This window comes from Rutidosis leptorrhynchoides, chromosome 4 (genome assembly GCF_046630445.1).
Source record: "Rutidosis leptorrhynchoides isolate AG116_Rl617_1_P2 chromosome 4, CSIRO_AGI_Rlap_v1, whole genome shotgun sequence".
Lineage (NCBI taxonomy): Eukaryota > Viridiplantae > Streptophyta > Magnoliopsida > Asterales > Asteraceae > Rutidosis > Rutidosis leptorrhynchoides.
Genome location: NC_092336.1, coordinates 405,259,775 through 405,280,656, shown reverse-complemented (window position 1 = coordinate 405,280,656; position 20,882 = coordinate 405,259,775). Strand labels below are relative to the sequence as shown.

The window sequence follows — 20,882 nt, the reverse complement described above, 5'->3', positions numbered from 1 at the left end:
CTCTCGTTGTTGACTCTTTTTATAGATTGCATGCGGATGGTGGCTCGGGTAAGCGCGAGGATTAGAGGACTTGCGTAGTTTGCGTAGAAGGCTTGCTTTTGGATTTATTAGGATTGGGTAGTGTATCCCCAATCGCCATGCTCGGCTTTGTTTTGTATTAAGAGTCTTATGGTTTAAAATTGTATTTTTATACTTAAGGGGTAATTTGGGCACGTGTGGGCCCCACTTTGTGAAACTCGCTCAAACCTTAGTTATGTGCTAGTTTTACATATATTAATGTACGGTTAAAAGCGTTTTGGCTAAATGTGTCGGGAACTAGTCAAACATTTTCGTTAAATTGACTTCCGGGGACAGCGGGCTGTCCAGGTGATTCGGCGCGCCGCGCGACCTATATGGCGCGCCGCGCGGATGAACTGCACCAGAAATTTTTTTTATGTTGTGAAAATTTACGGGGTTTTGACGTGGTTTGGTTTGGGTCGTTACAATTAACTACCACGGTGAGATGATTTTGTCATTGCACTACGCATTAGCTACCGTTGATGAGTTGTTTGAAAGGTTCCGGTGTTCTTCATATGAATGATTTTACAGCAGGAATAGACCTGCACAGATTGTTTTCTAATTATGAGTATCTTGTGGTCTATTATATTATTGAAAATGATTGATTATGAAAAACTAATGAACTCACCAACTTTTTGGTTGACACTTTAAAGCATGTTTATTCTCAGGTATTAAAGAATTCTTCCGCTGTGCATTTGCTCATTTTAAAGATATTGCTTGGAGTCATTCATGGCATATATTTCGAAAGACGTTGCATTCGAGTCATTGAGTTCATCAAGATTATTATTAAGTCAATTATAGTTGGATAGTGAATATTATGAAATGATATGCATGCCTGTCAATTTTCGACGTAAAGAAAGTTTATCTTTTAAAAACGAATGCAATATTTGTAAAATATATCATATAGCGGTCAAACACCTCGCGATGTAATCAACTATTGTGAATCGTTTATAATGTATATGAACGGGTCCTTTCAAATCATATCAGCTACACTAGCATCTTTGTTAATAGCTAAGTGATATAGCCTACTAAATTCTGTTTTTAACGCACATCTCCTTTCCAGTTATCCAATCAAAACTTCACCGAAAGTCCGTTCCCAATCTTCATTCTGAGCGTGTCAATAGGAATACAGTGTCGCTATTTAGCCTTAATAAAACAACGTAAAATACAAGGCCAAACACTATTTCCTAGAACAGTGTTTACATCACTTAAACCTCCTCCCGAGTCATACATAGCTCGTATAACGGTAGCCCATTTTGCATCTGGCTTAGTGTGATGTCTCTATACCCACCTAAATACAATAGCGAGGTTAAAAGCTCGAATGCTACCAACATTTATTTAACACCCCGCCAAATTACCATCTGACGGCGCGTTAATCCAGGTCCCACAGTTAACAGTTACGCCCTCTATATGAGACGTTTAAAGCAATCGCATTTAATTTTATTCAAAAATTAACTTTCAAAGACATAAGTCAATAATCCCAAAATAGAAACACTATTGTGATCGTAACCACAAGCCAACAGTATTTAAACAGTATAAAAGTTTTAAATGCAAAAGTAAATAATGTTCTTTAAAATCAAATGCTGACTCCACGGCCAGTCATGCAGCAAACACAGCGGAAGCATACCTCTTAAGGACCGGAGAATAACAACACGCAAAAACAGGTCAACAAATAATGTTGGTGAATCTACAGGTTTAAAGTAATGTAGCAGTATCTGAAAAACAGTTATCAGAAAAATAGTTTAGTTTCCTTGACCACGAGATTCTATCGTCTGCATAAACCGAGCACCTGAATACTAGCAATGACCCGAGTATAGAAGCCACTATACCCGCCTTACCTCATAAAATGTTATACACTTGTTTAAATGTATTTAATGTTCAAAGTAAATGCACCACAATTTTTATAGCGGGTGAGGTTGTCAACCTAACGGATCCGTCCATCTAAATTGTGCTTACACCGATGGTATTAAAAGTATTCAAGCTAGAGGCTTTTTGAACAAACTCATTATGCATATGTGTAGTACTCATGTCAATACAAAGTATTTGAAAATGTAAATATAACAGCGTGTATTCTCATCCCTGAAAACATGTAAAAAGCGGGACTGTAGACTCACCTTTGAATAAGCTCGGATTGAAAAGTGAACAAATAACTTGTACGGTTTATAGCTGAGTAATGCAACCTAAGTATACGTATGTAGGTTGGTCAATATATGTATCTTAAATAACTGTGGTTTCATAGTGTACGTTGTCTTATTGCTCGACTCGACGTGTTTTCAAATAAAAGTCAACTATATCATGCAAGTCAACCGAAGTCAAACCAAAAGTCAAACTTGGTCAATGTGGTCAACTAAAGTCAACATCAGTAGGTTCATGTCAAATATTTGTCAACATGTCAAACCTAAGTCAAACAATACGTTTTAGGTCATAAATGATCATTTTCACAATTTCAGTTTATCGTCATGCACAAAGTTTATGAACACGTAGCATACTTAGCACATTATCTCATAGTACAAAATTCAAGTAAATATGACAAACTCCAGATCATAAATATACTTAAAATAGATTCCAAAAAGTCCATCCAGGGACTCATACGACAATTAAAAGTCGGGAATCAGAAGAGATACATTTGGGGTTTGCCAAGTCAGTTTCTGACCGCGCACTGATTTCATTTTGGCTATAAACGGAGTTAGGAACATGAAATTGATACAAGACCAGTGGCCATAGTTCAAGGACAAATCAAAGTAACACATATAAAAAATATAGCAACTTTTGTTTAGCCAATTTGTACAGTTTATTCGTGCAAGTTGATCATTCAGTTTTCAGCTCAATTCAGAATTCACATAAAGTATGGCACTATTGTGCCCAATGCATAAGGTTTCAGAGATTTACATAAACTAACAATAAGTCACATATAATGTTAAGTTTCATTTTCCAGAAGTATACATTCTCATGAAATTCACATAATCCACAGAGTACAAAACCGTGTGCAATTTACAGATTCGATTCTCATTTAGTTAGTCACATTCGCACGCGATTATCCGAAGATCTAGATACAATTAGCCTATGATATCCACATGAAAGATGAAGTAATTTTTCTCTACTTTTCAAATATGCAAAGCTTTAATCACAGAAGTTAACACATTTTATCATACATGGTTATTTTCATGCAAGTGCTGTATAAAACTACTTTTACACTAATTCAAGCATATCTCGAGCTATACATAAGAAAATGACATGATATCCTAGTCTAACTTGAGTGTTTTTAAATTATCTTTCCAGTGGTATAAGTCTCACATGCCAATTCATTGTCTATCAATATCAGATTTCTGATCAAGCAACAAAAACACAACGATAATTCAAATTGACATAACATAATCATACGGAAACGAAATCAAACGAATTCAAAGCCTAAACTCAATAGTTTTTCGCAAGGAATATGATTATAATATAATAATTAACATTTGAAAAACTTAATTTTTCTGATCAAGCAAATACAAATTCGTTTTTAAACCCTAACGCATCAAACAATCAAAATAACGATAACGATTAACACGTACGCGTATAGACTTGAGCAATTGACAACATAACTATGAAACTCTTATAAAAATAAGATTTTAAGAGTTAGGGTTTAGCTAAATATACCTTAGATCAACAATCAAAGCACACCAATACGTAGAGGATAACGCGAATTACAACGTTTGTTCTTGAGGTTTTATCAAAAATTGAAAATTGAATGGTATGGTGATGGTGATGATGTCGACGGTATGGGGAGGGAGGAAGAAGTCGACTGACAGCTTTTTCTTGTGAGGGTTTATGCCAAATTTAGGTTTACACTCTAATTTATATTAAGCCCTAATACCACAATTAACACTTAAGCCCCTAAAGTTACAAAAATCAAGATATAAGGGGGTATGGGGGAGGGGTCGGCCGAATGGGCCCCATGGGGTATCCCCGGGCTCTCGTTTTGCAATTCCGTGTAATCGTGGTCCGTTTTAAGTGCCGTTTAGTCGTACCGAAGGCCCGGAACGCTAACCCGATCGTTAAACGCAATCAATTGTTTAATTTATTAAAAACCCAATAAATTAAATATTTTAAAAAGTTAATAATTAATAAAATTAATTATTAAAATAAACCCGAGCGTTTCGTTGCTCAAAAAGCTATTATCAAAATCGTATCGTTTTTATCGTATTTCATTATCTGAAATATTTATTTGAATTAATATCAACCCATATTAATTATTGAAACCCTCCAAAGATCAAGTACGCATTTAATACACGTAAACGCATAAAAGTTAAATAATCGCCGTTAAATAAACTAACGGAAGGTTAACGGAAGTAACGGAAAAATCAGGGTTGTTACAATTTAGCCCACCATATTCACGTGATGCTAAAATTTTTCCCACTTAACCCAATGAAGTTTTATTTCATCTCCGGAACATCCCCGAAAAAATCTTTCTCGTAACCTTTCTAGTTTGTCGATCACCATTTCCGGACATTTGTAAAGTGAAAAAATAATAAACGCCAAGACTACCGAGTACCACTTTAATAAGTGTTAATGTACCACCAATCGAGAGTAAATTAGATTTCCTAGACGATAATTTCTTCATCTACCGAGCCACTAGATCGCCCTAATTAGCCACTCTATTCACCACCCACCATTAAACCCAAATACTGAAACGGTAAGGAGCCTTTACTACAACCTGAATGCCTTAGCATCGAATCGGGTTCAGCTTTCGGAGTTCCCGTACCAAAAACTCGCGATTTTCTATCTATCTATCTATATTATATATAATAATAAAGTCAACTTTTGCTAACATTTTTAAAAATTTGTAAATGAAGAAGAAGTGACCATTAGATTAAGAAGGAACTTTTAATACCATCCATTAGATTAAGTGATCACTCAATAGTTGTCTCTCTCCTCAATTTTAATTGTTGAGTGACCATAATACCATATCCCCCTTTCAAAATATAACATATCACTAAATAATTGAAACATTTATCAGTGATATAAATTTTCGATCCACTGTATTTGGAAACATTTAATCGAATCAAAAACGAAAAAACACGGGTACTCTCACTATTATCACAAAACACCTTTTATATTCTCTTTAAACTTCTTACGCTTTTACATAAAAACAAAAGTAATATTAATCTTCAAAAATCAAAATTAGGTCTTCAAAATTTGGGTTCCAAAGTGGAATTGTGTGGAAATCGATCCTTTTTTTAGCCATGATGAACACAAGTTATCCCTATGATGATTAGATTCTACCAGAAACCATGATGGTAGAATAGATCTGTTCAATTTTGTGTAATCAATTATTAATCCTGTTCCTAACATCGCCTTTGCTTGCAACCTCTGCCGCCACTACCGTTGCTTCTACCACCCACCGCTGGTAACGGATCCTATTGTTTGATTGATCTCTCTGTTCATTCGATGTCAATTGTTATCTCATCTCAATTGATATGTTTATTTTTAAAATTTAGGGTTTGTGTGGTTTCTTTTATCCTAGGGTTTTGCTTTTAACTGATTAATTTAAAATGGTGGCTCCAACACCTACACAACAGATTACGATTACCTCATCAGAGTTCCTTTGATTGGTGATATCGTTATGTATTGTATATGTTTCCCTTTTTTGTTTGTTGATTTGAAATCCCGATTTACTTTATTGTCTTTATTTTGCAAAAAATGAAACATCTCCTTCAAACGTAAAAAACCAAACTACCGAGCTAAACCAATACAAGCAACCAAACAGAAACTCATGACATCAAAACTAGATCGAAGCAAACCTAAAAACAAACGTTATTGACTAATACAACAATGTAAAAAGAAGATGGAGACCAATCTAAATGAAAAACAGAAGATTAAGAACTATCTAAAAACCAAAATAAAAATGACCAAAAGCACACGAACAATAAACTCAAGCATCCTTGATAATTTACCGAAAGCTTCAATCTTCGCTCCCTGAACTGGTTTTTTTTTTTTTTTTTTTTTTTCCTTTTTTGTTATCCACCTTCAAACGATGCAATATGATGGTCGCATGAATTAATGACAATACCCTTTTGAACACTTTTCATTTTATCCATTATTTGGTTGAAAACCGTAAAAGAATCAACTGAACTAAAATTCGTTTTGCTACCTGGCACCTTGGTCTTTTTCCATGGGTTATCGAATTTATGAGTGACGGTGGTATAATCAATGCCCACAACCTCGTGTTCAACCAAATGAGCCACACGATCACCCTCAGAACGAGACCTAACAAAAAGCTTCTTGTTATGATCCAAACAGAAGCAAACCCTAATGAGCCAAACTAGAAGAATGACCAACTTCTTTACCCTTACATGAATCAACATTGACATCGTCACCCTCTAAAATCCAACCATATTCAAGTCGGGTTCAACACATAATTAATGACATAACATTGTTAATAACTTTAAATGATTCCTAAAAGAATGCTAGAATCTACTAAAATTGTACAACATATTAACATATGAAGGTAATTATTGGGGTTCAAATAATATATTGTGTAAAAATATATTTACAGTTGATTATGTATATAAATTCACAATTAAACATATAGTCCCTCCATTTTAATTCTATTGTCTGGTATTTTTTATTTTTTTTTTGAATATTTCAAATTAATTGTCCACTTCCATAAATGAAAAAGAATAATGTAGTAAAGTTCTTTTGTACCCCTACTTTATACATATAAGACAAAAAGATAGGTAAAAAGTATGAGGTAAAACTGGAAAGTTAACGGAAAAATACATGCGTCAGTCACTTTTTATTCAAAAATATGTTTTTTGTCTAGAGATAATAGATTTGAGACGGATGGAGTAATTAAATTTTAACTGAAGATTAGATCATTCGTGATAGTAAAATGATATGAAAATATTTTAGAGAAATAAAATAAAATCTATATAAAAGTGGGACTAGATACTAAAAATGAAAATGATAGACAATTAAAATAAATAAATAAAGTAAATAAGAAAGTGAGACTAACAATAGACAATTAAAGTAACATAGGAAAAAACATGTGAAGTGGGTTTTGAATAGCTATATAACAAACACTTAATCATAGTGACATATAAGCTAGAATTACATAATGCGACTATCTATGTATTCATATAAACTTCTAAAATGATGATGTCATCATTTCAGTAATTACTTTTTAATTTTCAGAATAATGATGTCATTATTATTTTATATATTAATTTTACTTAATTAAAATTTAATAAAAAATACAAAATAAAAACAAATAATAATACCGACAATATATGCATGCCGATTTTGAAGGCAATAAGATTTTATGATTTTAAATTATATATACAAAATAAAAATAAAATACAAACCGATAAAACCAGTTTAATTTACTGATTTACATTATAAAATTAATTATAATTAAAAACAGATATAAAATCAAAACAAATAAATATCCAGAATATATAAATACTCCCATGACCATATGCACACAAACTTTTTAACAACTTGAACGATCTTTTACAGAATAACTCATGAACGCATGTACAAACCTTGAATCATATTGTACAACCTTCATATAATAATTGTATTTTAAGTTTCAAAAAAATTTCAAGAGCCATTTGTTATTACTAATAATTATTATTAAAAATATAAATACTCAACTTAAGCAAACTTTATTATTATTATTATTATTATTATTATTATTATTATTATTAGTATTATTATATTATTATTATTATTATTATCATTATTATTATTATTATTATTATTATTATTCAAATATGGGTTCTCTTTACGAAATTAATTACGTTACATATGTATCCGAACTATATGTCTCAATAAAAGGTTTTAATGTAGGTTTTTATGACAAGAAAAACAGTAATTGTGATGAAAATTAAAAGAAGGTGGTGAGAGAATGGATGTGGTTCATTTATTCTTACCAAGTTAATTATATCAATATGTTTGTAAAAATGACAAGTTTTTAGTCAGAATTCATGAGTCCATGGGTCATTAAACTAAATGAGTTTAACATTTACATTCATTAATATCTAAATCATATCATTAAACTGTTCGTTAAAACAAACTCGTAATTTTACAGGTCATTTCACTAAATATAAACATAAACTAGTAAACAACCACTCTTACCCTTTTTAAAGATCTGTTAGTTACATGAACAATGGATATACATAAGTACATAACCTAATTTTTTTTTATTATGTGTACATTTTTAAATTTTTTTCAATGCATGTGCATAGTTCTTTTATCTTTATGTCATATCCAATGAAAAAAATTGCTTAGCTAGTTAAAAAACAATTTATGTAACAATGGGCTGGGCCCACATGATTTGGAAGGCTATGGTCCAAAATATTTGTTTTTACGGATAAGGAATTAAGGAGTACCGTTAATTTTTAATCCCGTGAATGATTTGATTAATACTAACATAGATAATGATTTTTTCTAAGAACCTATGGTACATGAGAAGGATAGTGACACCACTTTTACTCGTAAATATGTTGCATATCTTGTTGAAATCCTAGTACGTGTTACTAATTTAACCGTCGAAACTCACATGATCACGATTTAGGCTGTTTTCTAAGTGACAACGAATCGTTCCGTGATGCATTCACCAATCGTAACCTCTGATCAGTAAGTTTTATCATGTATGTCTCGTATTTATTCAAGTACACGTTATTATTATATAATAATAATTGAACCGTTAAAAAAACTCATAGGTCACTGTTTGGTTCGTTTTCTACTTGATATTAAATATTATCACCAATTGTACACAGTACACATTTAACAGGACGTGTATATATCGAGGATTGAATTGGTAGCTATCAAACATCTTATAATATACAAGCATTAGTTAGATATATTCATCTTCATATGAATATGAATGTTACATACTTGCATGTATTAAAAAGATAAGCCAAAATTGGAAGAAATGGACCCTCAATTGAGGGCATTAATTAATGAGGCGATTTTTTGTGTTTGGCAAATTAGCAATTTGCACCTGTCTCGGGTTGGAGATGCGGCCTTTGGGTATGGATATGGTCCATGTGGATAAGAATCACAACTTACTTGGTCCCGCATTTGACTAGGATAGAAAATATCATACTATCTATGATGTGAGTCATATTAGTATTAAGTTTTAGCTGTTATAAAAGACAATGACACGTATTGTGTTGCGATAATGGTCACACTAATTTGAATATATATTTTTTAATTTCATAATACAGACATAGAAATCTTATCTATAGATATGGAATTATTAAGATGAATGATGAATGTATTCAGGATTGGATATGTGTATGGTTGATTAGTAAATTACTAAGAGCCCGTGCGTTGCACGGTAGCTCAAAAATATAAGCTCAAAAATATAGTATTCGAATGTGTTAATATTGGTACAAATTTCTTGTATTATACACTTACACTAACGAAACACATCATTGGTGAAATTACCCTATTTTGACCAAGGCCATAACTTAGCCTACTAAGTTACGATACCAACATTAGCAAACCAGTTTCACTTATTCCTTCAAGATCTTTATTGAACCTTTATCGAATTACATCCAAGCCTTGTAATGAAACTGAAGATGTATTGCAGTAGCAACCATAGACTTGACCTGAAAAATAGAATAAAGGTTGTTAAACAGTTCAGTGTAGGTGAAATAATCTTTTACAATACAATTAGACAAAAAAAGAACTGAAACTCAAATTTGGTAAAAAAAAAATGTAACAAAAATTAATGTATAGTAATCCGGGTTTAATGGGTTTTTGCATACTTACATTTACGGGGGACAGAATGTCGTGTGATTGTTATGATCACCAACATGGCTGCATATGAAACTACAATCACCAAGATCCTCAGATACACCTACACAATGATAGAGCAAACATTTAGGAGGCAGTAACAAAATATAATCAACAAAAAAAATAACAATAAAAAATGATAAATATTCACGATATATAAAATAACCCCTAAAAAGGCCAAGAAACTCCAGTATTTATGACATATAAATGATAAGAGGTTATTAACACTTATCTTTTTTCAACAAACAATATGGCATACTAAAGGAAAAAAAGATCAATTAATCATAGCAATGACAGACAATACAGATGGTAAAAAGCTTCATTGACCAAAAACAAAATACGAAGGTAAAATTGCAAACACCACAGCAAATCAGTATATATAAAGAGGTACCACAGACAACCTTTTAAAAACCTAGTACGATAGTTTGAGATGTATGTGAACTTGAACCAACAATAGCACCTGAAACGATGAAAAAACCAAGTAAGTCTGACAAAATAATGACCACAAAAAGGATTATAAACAAATAAAAAATTAATACAAAGAAATAAAATACATCATACCTTCAACAATTACACCAAAAACATCAGATGAAGAACACATATCGAAGTTGTTAATTTCATTAGCTTGGCAGAGATGACTACGGTTTTGCACTGAACACCTTCGAGGCAATTACAATGCAGACACAGACAACAGTGACGCATCCGATTCTTCAACATCGAAGATAGCAGAAAAAAGAAAAATTCGGAACAACCTTTCTTTGCCTCTTTTGGGCGGCATTATAGAAACTTACCAGTTTCAATAACAAAAATTCGAAACGTGGCATAATAATATCAAACATTAACCGCAACAATTATAACCAAACAACTTGTACAACCACAACAGTAATAGAGATAAAAATTTGAAAGTAAAAGATATGATATAAAGAAGAATACCAGAAATCAATTACCGAATTTTGATGACCATATAAGCCTAAATCCGTCAAGTAAAGCCCAGAATCTAGGTGTTGTTGAGTCATTAGGTAAATTTGGAGCCGTTGGTTGCGACTTTTTGTGATCATATGTATCTACTTCATTGATCCTTTTGGATAAATCCTTATTGATCCTTTTGGATGATTGGGCATTGGGCTGCAAATACTTATTGATAAATCCTTAATGATCCTTTTGGATGATTGGACATACACGCTAACAATTAGGTGGGTTTGACATTGATATTATTCTCTGTATTTGGTTAAAATGAAGTTGAATCAATCTGCAAACAGAATCACAAACCAAACATGTTAGTGAACAGGGGTAATAATCATATAATTTGGCATGGAGACTAAAACACGGATGAACATACTTGTTCCAGGCAGGTAGTGTGAGCATCGTATATGGCAATTTGGTTTTATTTGCAAGTTGTTTCAGAGATTTAAAAGCCACTAACGTCTCTATGACTGCACGGGGTGTTGCCTTACATTGTATGAGAAATTTACATCCGATGGGTTAGATGTAAATGTATCAGCACAGCATGACAACCCGATGGGTGGAGTCGAATACGAAATGTGCTTAATAGATCCACATCATGAATATGAATCACAACCCTCACCACCCAATCACCATGAACATTCAACACCACTTGCCCAAAACATATCCAATTCGGGTTTGGCCATTTGACTATCAATCTGCTAATCTAATCCAAATAAGTCCAAGAATAATGAAAAATATCATAAAAAAGTTAAATTTTGAATCTTGAAACTTACAAACACTTCTTTCTCATTTCATCTCAAAGAAGCTCTAAAGAAAACACACTGAAATTTAGTATTTACAAACCTTGATTTTTATTAGCTCAAAATCTATATCCGAGGGCAAAAGATGCTGCAACTCATCAACGTTTTTTCGTTTTCTAACATCTTTGACCGTATTTTCAGCCTCTGAATTCATAATGAAGTGCATCATGAATATCGAATAACTGGAGAAACCATAGAGTACCATTTAAGTCAAAACAAAACATAGATACTATAGTACTTCTAATTCACAAACATTAAAGTTTTTACCTTTTTGACAGTAGCCAAAATTGCTTAATTCATTCTTTTTTCCCATCAACGGAATCTTTCCTGCAATAACTGTGACGATCGCTCTAAATCCACTTGCACGAACACGTCATTCATCGATTTCATTGCGAGGTATTTGACCTCTATATGATACGTTTTGTAAACATTGCATTCTTTTGAAAAGGCACACCATAAATGAATATTTAAATCAAAGGTTTTCGACATCTGATGATTTCTACATATAGACAATCACCGTAATATAATAATTTACAATAATACTTCCATTGACAATGCAGTCAAAATAAGATACATGGTGATGATTTGGTGAATGCAACGTTTCCTTAAAAAATATGCCATGTATGACTCCATGCACATAGCTTGTCTAACATATAAGCAAACAGCGGAAGACTTCTAGGGAACCTGAGAATAAACATGCTAACAAGTGTCAACACAAAGGTTGGTGAGTTCATAGTTTTAATGTTGCGCATAATAAAGGTGGATCACAAGATTTCAGTTGTTCAATCCAGAAACGTTTATCAAAATATTCTACGAAATTGAGCACCCTGGTAACTAAACTTAACGTATATATATAGTTTGTACCCTTTGTATAATCATCTTAATAATACACGCAAACCAACGTGTACGCTTCTCAAATAGCATACGTCCGTTAAAAGGCTAGTGCTCTAGCTCGGACGGGGATATCAAGCCCTATGGATCCATATATAACTACTCGCGTTCACCAGTTCTTATAACCGGCAGTTACTAGTTACCAAAGTTAAGGGATTTTCGGTTCAAACTCGGTGTAGAATTTAGTATGTACTTGTATTCATTGCGTTTAAAATAAAGTGCATGTATTCTCAGCCCAAAAATATAGATTGCAAAAGCAATTGAAAAGGGAGCAAATGAAACTCACACATATAAATATTGTATATCGGTTAATAAAGCATTTGCATGTATTTTCAGCCCAAAAATGTAGAGAGTAAAAGGGATTTTATGAAACTCACTCAAATCAGTTTTAGTTTTTGTATTCATTTTATAAAACAGCGCATGTATTCTCAGCCCAAAAATATGTATAAAAAGGGATCAATGAACTCACCTTAGCAGCATATAAAGTTGTTCACCAAAATGTGACCGAAACTCGGATTACCAAATAATTGTAGATCTCAACATATCAGTATTGAGATTCAATATTGTAGGAAAGTACGTAGATGTAACGAAGATGATAAACACTAGGTTTGATTCATAAATATACCCCCGAACATTACCCATAACCTCCTTGGCAATAACCCATAATTTTCTTAGCTCTATCCCGCTTGAAAACCATTTTGAAAGTGACATGCTCATAACCTCGTCGTAGTATTTTATGTATAAATGGTAATAATACTAATAATGATAATAAGATTAACAATAATATTAATCTTTAATAATAATAATAATAATAATAATAATAATAATAATAATAATAATAATAATAATAATAATAATAATATATGATAATAAAATAAATAACAGAGGGAGTAATATAAATTTTATGTGTGTGTTTCCCTCGAGCCAAGACTGTCGAAATATATAGATGTGGCCAGGATTTTTATCCCATGTGATCGCATGGTTATTGTGAGGGGAGGCCATGCAATCGCATGGCACCTTTTTCCAGCCCACATGCATTTGTTTGTTACCTCGTCGACATATTAAATATTACGTAAATCGAATATTAAAATTTTAAAAAGTCGTATTTATTAAATACTTCAGGGGTATTCTATGTAACTTATAATTAACAATTTCTATCATGTCGTTTTCATGTGAATAGTAAATGAATTAATTTAAATTCAACTATTTAAGCTACACATTGTACGTTGTGCTTTATAAATTGTACATTATTAATTTAACTTCGTTTCTTAAAAAAAATTACAAAAATTATATCATAAAAATAAAATGACTTAATACGTAAAATTTTTAATTTGAAATAGCATCTTTTAATAGTAAATTTTTAATCATTTCGTATATAAATATTATTCGCATGATTCCGTATATATCGAAAACTCTTATATTTATTAAAATATGTATATAATACATGTTATGACATTCGTGAATCGTTGGACAAACAAGGTGGTCAACCGTTATATATAAAAAATCATTTTTAAAAGTTTTAAAACTTGTCAAAATTCATTGCTTATCATGTCGAAAATATTAAATCATATAGAAAATTGGTTTAAATAAGTCAAAATTTTCCGGGTCATCACAGTACCTCCCCGTTAAAGAAATTTCGTCCCGAAATTTGAGTGAGGTCGTCATGGTTAACAATAAAAATGTTTTTATGACGAATATGAGTTGATAAATAGAATTTCTATCACCGTTGAATAATATGGATAAAACAATCCAATTACTCGAAGCGTATGAGGGAAGTTATCGTAAAATAGTGAAATGGAGAATAGAGATGCGTCTTATCTCTTGACGTAGTAACGATTGATTTCCGGAATTTAAAGAATAGAAATTCTTCATAATCTAAATAAGATTTGATTCTTCGGTAATTGCGGAAATTAGGATTTCCTTTGATTAAATGCGTAATCTGCCTCGATTGCTATGTCTGATATTTCGCTATAAATTAACCACTTCCGTTTCATTATTTTCACCACTCCTACATCTTCTTCCTTATTTCATACTTTCAAAAGATTGTGAAATGCTTAATCCTGTTCTGATTCTTGATATACTCCTAACTTTTATATCTGTCATTCTTCTTTTTCATCTACCACCAGAGGAAGTTATTTTCTTCTACCATTACCTTGGAGTTATAGTGTTTTTCATTCTCCCGTGTCTTTATATTGCTATACGCATTGATATATACGGTTTGTAATTTCGGGGTTGTTATCAGACTTTATATTCTCCATTATATTTCGGAGCTTCATGCTTTTGTTTTCTCTTCCCGACCTTAAGTCAAGCGAATAATGGTCCAGAATTCGTAGGTATGGAGTTTTGGATGAACATAGTTAATGTTCTGAGAAGGTAATCGTAATGGCACGATCTTGATTTGTCAAATTACCAGAATATCCGGAAAAGACCGAATCATCAAGAAATATATTTTCTTGATATATTTAGAGATTATATAGAATGAAAGAGTTATGTAATATGGTTCATGATGAGGGTGGGATCTGTGAACCTTTATCACGTTCCATTAGAAACTCAGCATGACTTACTGTAATATAATCACGTTGATCAGGTGTCATTATATTATACTAACTCATGCTTCAATTCCCAACATTACTTCAAAACGTCTATTTTTCGAATTTTTCAGATTTTAGAAACTAAAATAGTTTCTTTTATGATGTAACACTAATAGCATGAAGAGATGAATGATTTTAGATAAGAATGGTTATAAAAAAATATCTTCAGAAATATGGAGGATATTTATAATAGAAGATACGATGATATCATAGAATATTCAAGATAAGATGATGATGAAGAATATTGTCCGCAAAGGTTTTAGAGTAAGGAGCAAGGTATTTTCTAAGGATTTCAGCAGACACTGAATCATTTGTATTCTTTGAAGGTAGATTTCGTTTTTGTGATTTGTCCACAGCCTCCTTCATGGTCTGCTCAATCCGTTTTCCAGTTCCAAACCTTCTCTTTTTCTCAGCTTTACCACCATACTATTCTTTATCATCAAACTTTTGACTGTTAAGGTCGTTTACAGTTTTTGCTATTTCATCAGCATTTTTCCAAAATTCGGAGAACTAGTTTCGTAGTTTGGGGTGTTTTTCAGAAACTTCACATTCGAAGTATGTAAGTTTATAAGATATACATTATATGTATATATATAACTGTTGGCGTAGAATTGCTGCAAAATTCGAAATACTGATTGCTAATTCTCGATAGTTGGTATAGCAATTATTGTTACAAGATGTAGGTGAGTACATGATGGGGTTTCAATGAGTATAATGATTTTTCGGAAGGTCACAGATCAATGAAGTTGTTGGTAAATTTACTGCTAATGTGGTGGAACATGAAAGGTTCCCCAGTAACAAGAACGTATATGTCAAGGTTATAATAAGGTTAATCTAAAAAGTCGAAGTTGACTGGTTGAAAGTGTGGTAAAACTGGATACTTTGAAAATGGATTGCAATATTATTTTCAGTAATAACAATGCTAAAGGATCTTTCACATTTTTGAAGTCAAAGTATAGCTTTGAAAGATGTAGAGATCTAAGAATGATTTCACCGGTTCAGAGTTATGACTTGGATTCTGATCTGTCAATATCAGAATATGTAATTGAATTTGTATGAAAATGATTGTATATCGTTGTGAGCATTGTTAATAATTTTTTAATCAAAGTTGAAGAATGTACAGTGTAACATATTAATTGTGAACTTATATATTTCCCGAGTATTACCTACCCGTTAAAGATTTCACAAGTAATATTTTGTACAAAAGAATTTTTATTACCGTCTTTATGAAAATATATGTATGTATATTTTCTTCAGATGTAACACAGATTTAATGAGTTAATATCATATTAAGCTCATTTAATTTTTGGCTGGATTAGAAATGAATAATCTCTAAAACATTAAAGATTTCATAATCTTCGTGGAGTATTTTACTAATGTAATCAATACTTCGTTATTCAGTTTTATTGATATTTCCTCAGTGAATCATGTTGGTGCTTATGGAACTCTTGCTAACTTCGCAAGGTACAAATGATATTTTCTGGAAAGTTTCGAGTATATCGAAAATGAAAATGTAAAATCAATTATGTAATTGAATAATACACTTGGTTTATTATGAAATGGAATTCATTGGGTTGAAACAGAGATTGTAGTTAACAATGGTTAAGTTGTTAAGGAAGGATGTACATCATTGCATATTAGTAATATGAACTAACCGAGTAGTACCTACCAGTTAAGTTTCACACGTAATAGCTTAGTACGAAAAGATTTATTTTGATTTCAAAATTCATATATACTAAATATACATAAAATTTCTTCAGGGAAAATGAGTTAATACTTCATCGGTTATTGTTGCTGGTATTTCTTGGTAACTACTATGCGTATGACGTTGATGCTCGTGGAACAGATTGTGAAGTTGAGGTTTGCGATGCGGATGTTGTTGGTGGTGGTAATGGTACTGTTGGTGTTGTTGTCGATGGTACTGTTGATGCCGGTGATGATGCTGGTGCTTGTAACCTTTGCACCGTATTCTCCAAAGCCACTACCCGAGCGCGAAGCTCGTTGACTTCTTCTACTACACCGGGATGATTGGCGGTTCGGACGAGCGGATGAATAAGATCCAGAATTTGAGAGAGTATATGATCATGACGAGATATTCTGGAGATGAGAGATAAAATGGTATTACGAACAGGTTCGCCGGTAAGTGCTTCAGGTTCTTCGCCAAGAGGGGCAATGTGGTGGATGGAAGGGATCGCCTTCTTCTTGTCTCCAATAATTAAGTAGACTATGAACCCATCCCCAATTCATCCAGAATAGATGATGGCTAATTGGTTGATCCATTCCGGTTACACTGTCTTCAGAATTCAGGTGAATATCCATATCGAAATAGCTGTCAGAGTTTAAGGAATTTGAACTAGATACGGGATCCATCTTGTATAATTAGGGAGATAATTTTTGATATGAATTAGATTATAGAATTTAGTTTGGTACTCTTCAATAAATAATTTGCATATGTATATATAATACCAAAATTCCGTAAATTATGGAGAAATTTTCGGAAGATGGCAGTCAAAGTTTATAGTAACAGATACTCTAAGATATGAATTTTTTCTATACACTATTCATGCGATCAATGCAGTAAAACGTGTCTAGACTTAAGAATGATAAGCATGTAATTTCCGACAAGAAATGATAAGCAAAACTTTTAACATGCAGACACGGTTGAAGTCCAGACTTACTGATGCATTCTAACAAGTATCAGTTAGACACACTCATGCAAGACCTGGTTCACTAGGACCAACGCTCTGATACCAACTGTGACGATCGCTCTAAATCCACTTGGACGAACACGTAATTCATCGAGTTCATTGCGAGGTATTTGACCTCTATATGATACGTTTTGTAAACATTGCATTCTTTTGAAAAGGCACACCATAAATGAATATTTAAATCAAAGGTTTTCGACATCTGATGATTTCTACATATAGACAATCACCGTAATATAATAATTTACAATAATACTTCCATTGACAATGCAGTCAAAATAAGATACATGGTGATGATTTGGTGAATGCAACGTTTCCTTGAAAAATATGCCATGTATGACTCCATGCACATAGCTTGTCTAACATATAAGCAAACAGCGGAAGACTTCTAGGGAACCTGAGAATAAACATGCTAACAAGTGTCAACACAAAGGTTGGTGAGTTCATAGTTTTAATGTTGCGCATAATAAAGGTGGATCACAAGATTTCAGTTGTTCAATCCAGAAACGTTTATCAAAATATTCTACGAAATTGAGCACTCTGGTAACTAAACTTAACGTATATATATAGTTTGTACCCTTTGTATAATCATCTTAATAATACACGCAAACCAACGTGTACGCTTCTCAAATAGCATACGTCTGTTAAAAGGCTAGTGCTCTAGCTCGGACGGGGATATCAAGCCCTATGGATCCATATATAACTACTCGCGCCCACCAGTTCTTATAACCGGCAGTTACTAGTTACCAAAGCTAAGGGATTTTCGGTTCAAACTCGGTGTAGAATTTAGTATGTACTTGTATTCATTGCGTTTAAAATAAAGTGCATGTATTCTCAGCACAAAAATATAGATTGCAAAAGCAATTGAAAATGGAGCAAATAAAACTCACACATATAAATATTGTATATCGGTTAATAAAGCATTTGCATGTATTTTCAGCCCAAAAATGTAGAGAGTAAAAGGGATTTTATGAAACTCACTCAAATCAGTTTTAGTTTTTGTATTCATTTTATAAAACAGCGCATGTATTCTCAGCCCAAAAATATGTATAAAAAGGGATCAATGAACTCACCTTAGCAGCATATAAAGTTGTTCACCAAAATGTGACCGAAACTCGGATTACCAAATAATTGTAGATCTCAACATATCAGTATTGAGATTCAATATTGTAGGAAAGTACGTAGATGTAACGGAGATGATAAACACTAGGTTTGATTCATAAATATACCCCCGAACATTTCCCATAACCTCCTTGGCAATAACCCATAATTTTCTTAGCTCTATCCCGCTTGAAAACCATTTTGAAAGTGACATGCTCATAACCTCGTCGTAGTATTTTATGTATAAATGGTAATAATACTAATAATGATAATAAGATTAACAATAATATTAATCTTTAATAATAATAATAATAATAATAATAATAATATATGATAATAAAATAAATAACAGAGGGAGTAATATAAATTTTATGTGTGTATTTCCCTCGAGCCAAGACTGTCGAAATATATAGATGTGGCCAGGATTTTTATCCCATGCGATCGCATGGTTATTGTGAGGGGAGGCCATGCGATCGCATGGCTCCTTTTTCCAGCCCACATGCATTTGTTTGTTACCTCGTCGACATATTAAATATTACGTAAATCGAATATTAAAATTTTAAAAAGTCGTATTTATTAAATACTTCAGGGTTATTCTATGTAACTTATAATTAATAATTTCTATCATGTCGTTTTCATGTGAATAGTAAATGAATTAATTTAAATTCAACTATTTAAGCTACACATTGTACGTTGTGCTTTATAAATTGTACATTATTAATTTAACTTCGTTTCTTAAAAAAAATTACAAAAATTATATCATAAAAATAAAATGACTTAATACGTAAAATTTTTAATTTGAAATAGCATCGTTTAATAGTAAATTTTTAATCATTTCGTATATAAATATTATTCGCATGATTCCGTATATATCGAAAACTCTTATATTTATTAAAATATGTATATAATAAATGTTATGACATTCGTGAATCGTTAGACAAACAGGGTGGTCAACCGTTATATATAAAAAAATCATTTTTAAAAGTGTTAAAACTTGTCAAAATTCATTGCTTATCATGTCGAAAATATTAAATCATATAGAGAATTGGTTTAAATAAGTCAAAATTTTCCGGGTCATCACAATAACATACAAACCTTCAATTGTCAACAATTAATTTAAACCCTAAATAGAACCTATTATATTTAAGAACAAATGGATCTTTTATTATCCATATTAAATAAGCATTAGATGTTAAACGATCAACCTTTGTATTTGCCAAATATCAGCGATGTCATACAGGCATGGATATACACCAATATAATAGCTAAAGGATGTGAAGTATATTAGTATCCATATCAAATCAGAATTATAAGTTTCATTAACGATCAACCTTTGTATTTGCAAACTTACTCTATTCAGATTATTACCGCCATAACATATGAATATTAGTAATCACAATAGGTTTCAATAATACTAACAGTTCATGTCTTAAGGTTGTCCTTTTAATTTCATCAAAGCAAAAATAATATTCTTCATTTTTTACACAACACACAAAAGAGTAAACTTAAATTCATTCAGTAGGTTAAAATGTAAATTTTCATACAAGACAATAAAGACGCTAATAGCTTAAAAAATACAGTAACCCTAAAGCACACAACTATACTTCAATTTCACAAAAAATAACATTAAATCATTTATATAAAGGTACATACTTTGTAGAAGAAGAATCGGCACTTTGGCACACTATAAGTAGGAACATTGACGTTTTCTTAGTACCCAATTAAGCCCAGGCGATGATGTCACGTACTTCAATATTCGGACGAACAACTCTTTGTTGAATTGCTAATGATTTCTCAAATTCGTGTTGATGAATTCTACAAATCAACTCGTCTTTGATTCCCATCTGATCAAAACACATGATCTGTTCCACCTCCTCGTGGTGTTTCAAACACCAATTCGTCATTCACCATGGTATTCCGCCGTCCCCTATGTGCGGCTCACTATTAGGGTTTTGCGATAGATTGTTTTTGATAACCGA

At 32.1% G+C, this 20,882-nt stretch overlaps 1 long non-coding RNA gene across 4 annotated transcripts; it reads right to left on the bottom strand.

Moving 5' to 3' along the window:
* Positions 1 to 9,396: 9,396 nt before the first annotated feature.
* LOC139844122 (uncharacterized) lies at positions 9,397 to 20,610 on the bottom strand. Of its 4 annotated transcripts, XR_011757830.1 has the most exons (8): positions 20,557 to 20,610; positions 11,883 to 11,942; positions 11,659 to 11,797; positions 11,189 to 11,518; positions 10,411 to 11,098; positions 10,251 to 10,309; positions 9,826 to 9,913; positions 9,397 to 9,662 (listed from the first exon to the last, which is right to left on the bottom strand). It is a non-coding gene; the product is annotated as an uncharacterized lncRNA (long non-coding RNA). The 4 variants fall into 4 exon arrangements; XR_011757832.1 differs by lacking the exons at positions 11,883 to 11,942; positions 20,557 to 20,610 and having other exon boundaries at positions 11,189 to 11,510; positions 11,589 to 11,864; XR_011757829.1 differs by lacking the exons at positions 11,883 to 11,942; positions 20,557 to 20,610 and having other exon boundaries at positions 11,659 to 11,864.
* Between the last annotated feature and the right edge of the window lie 272 nt (positions 20,611 to 20,882).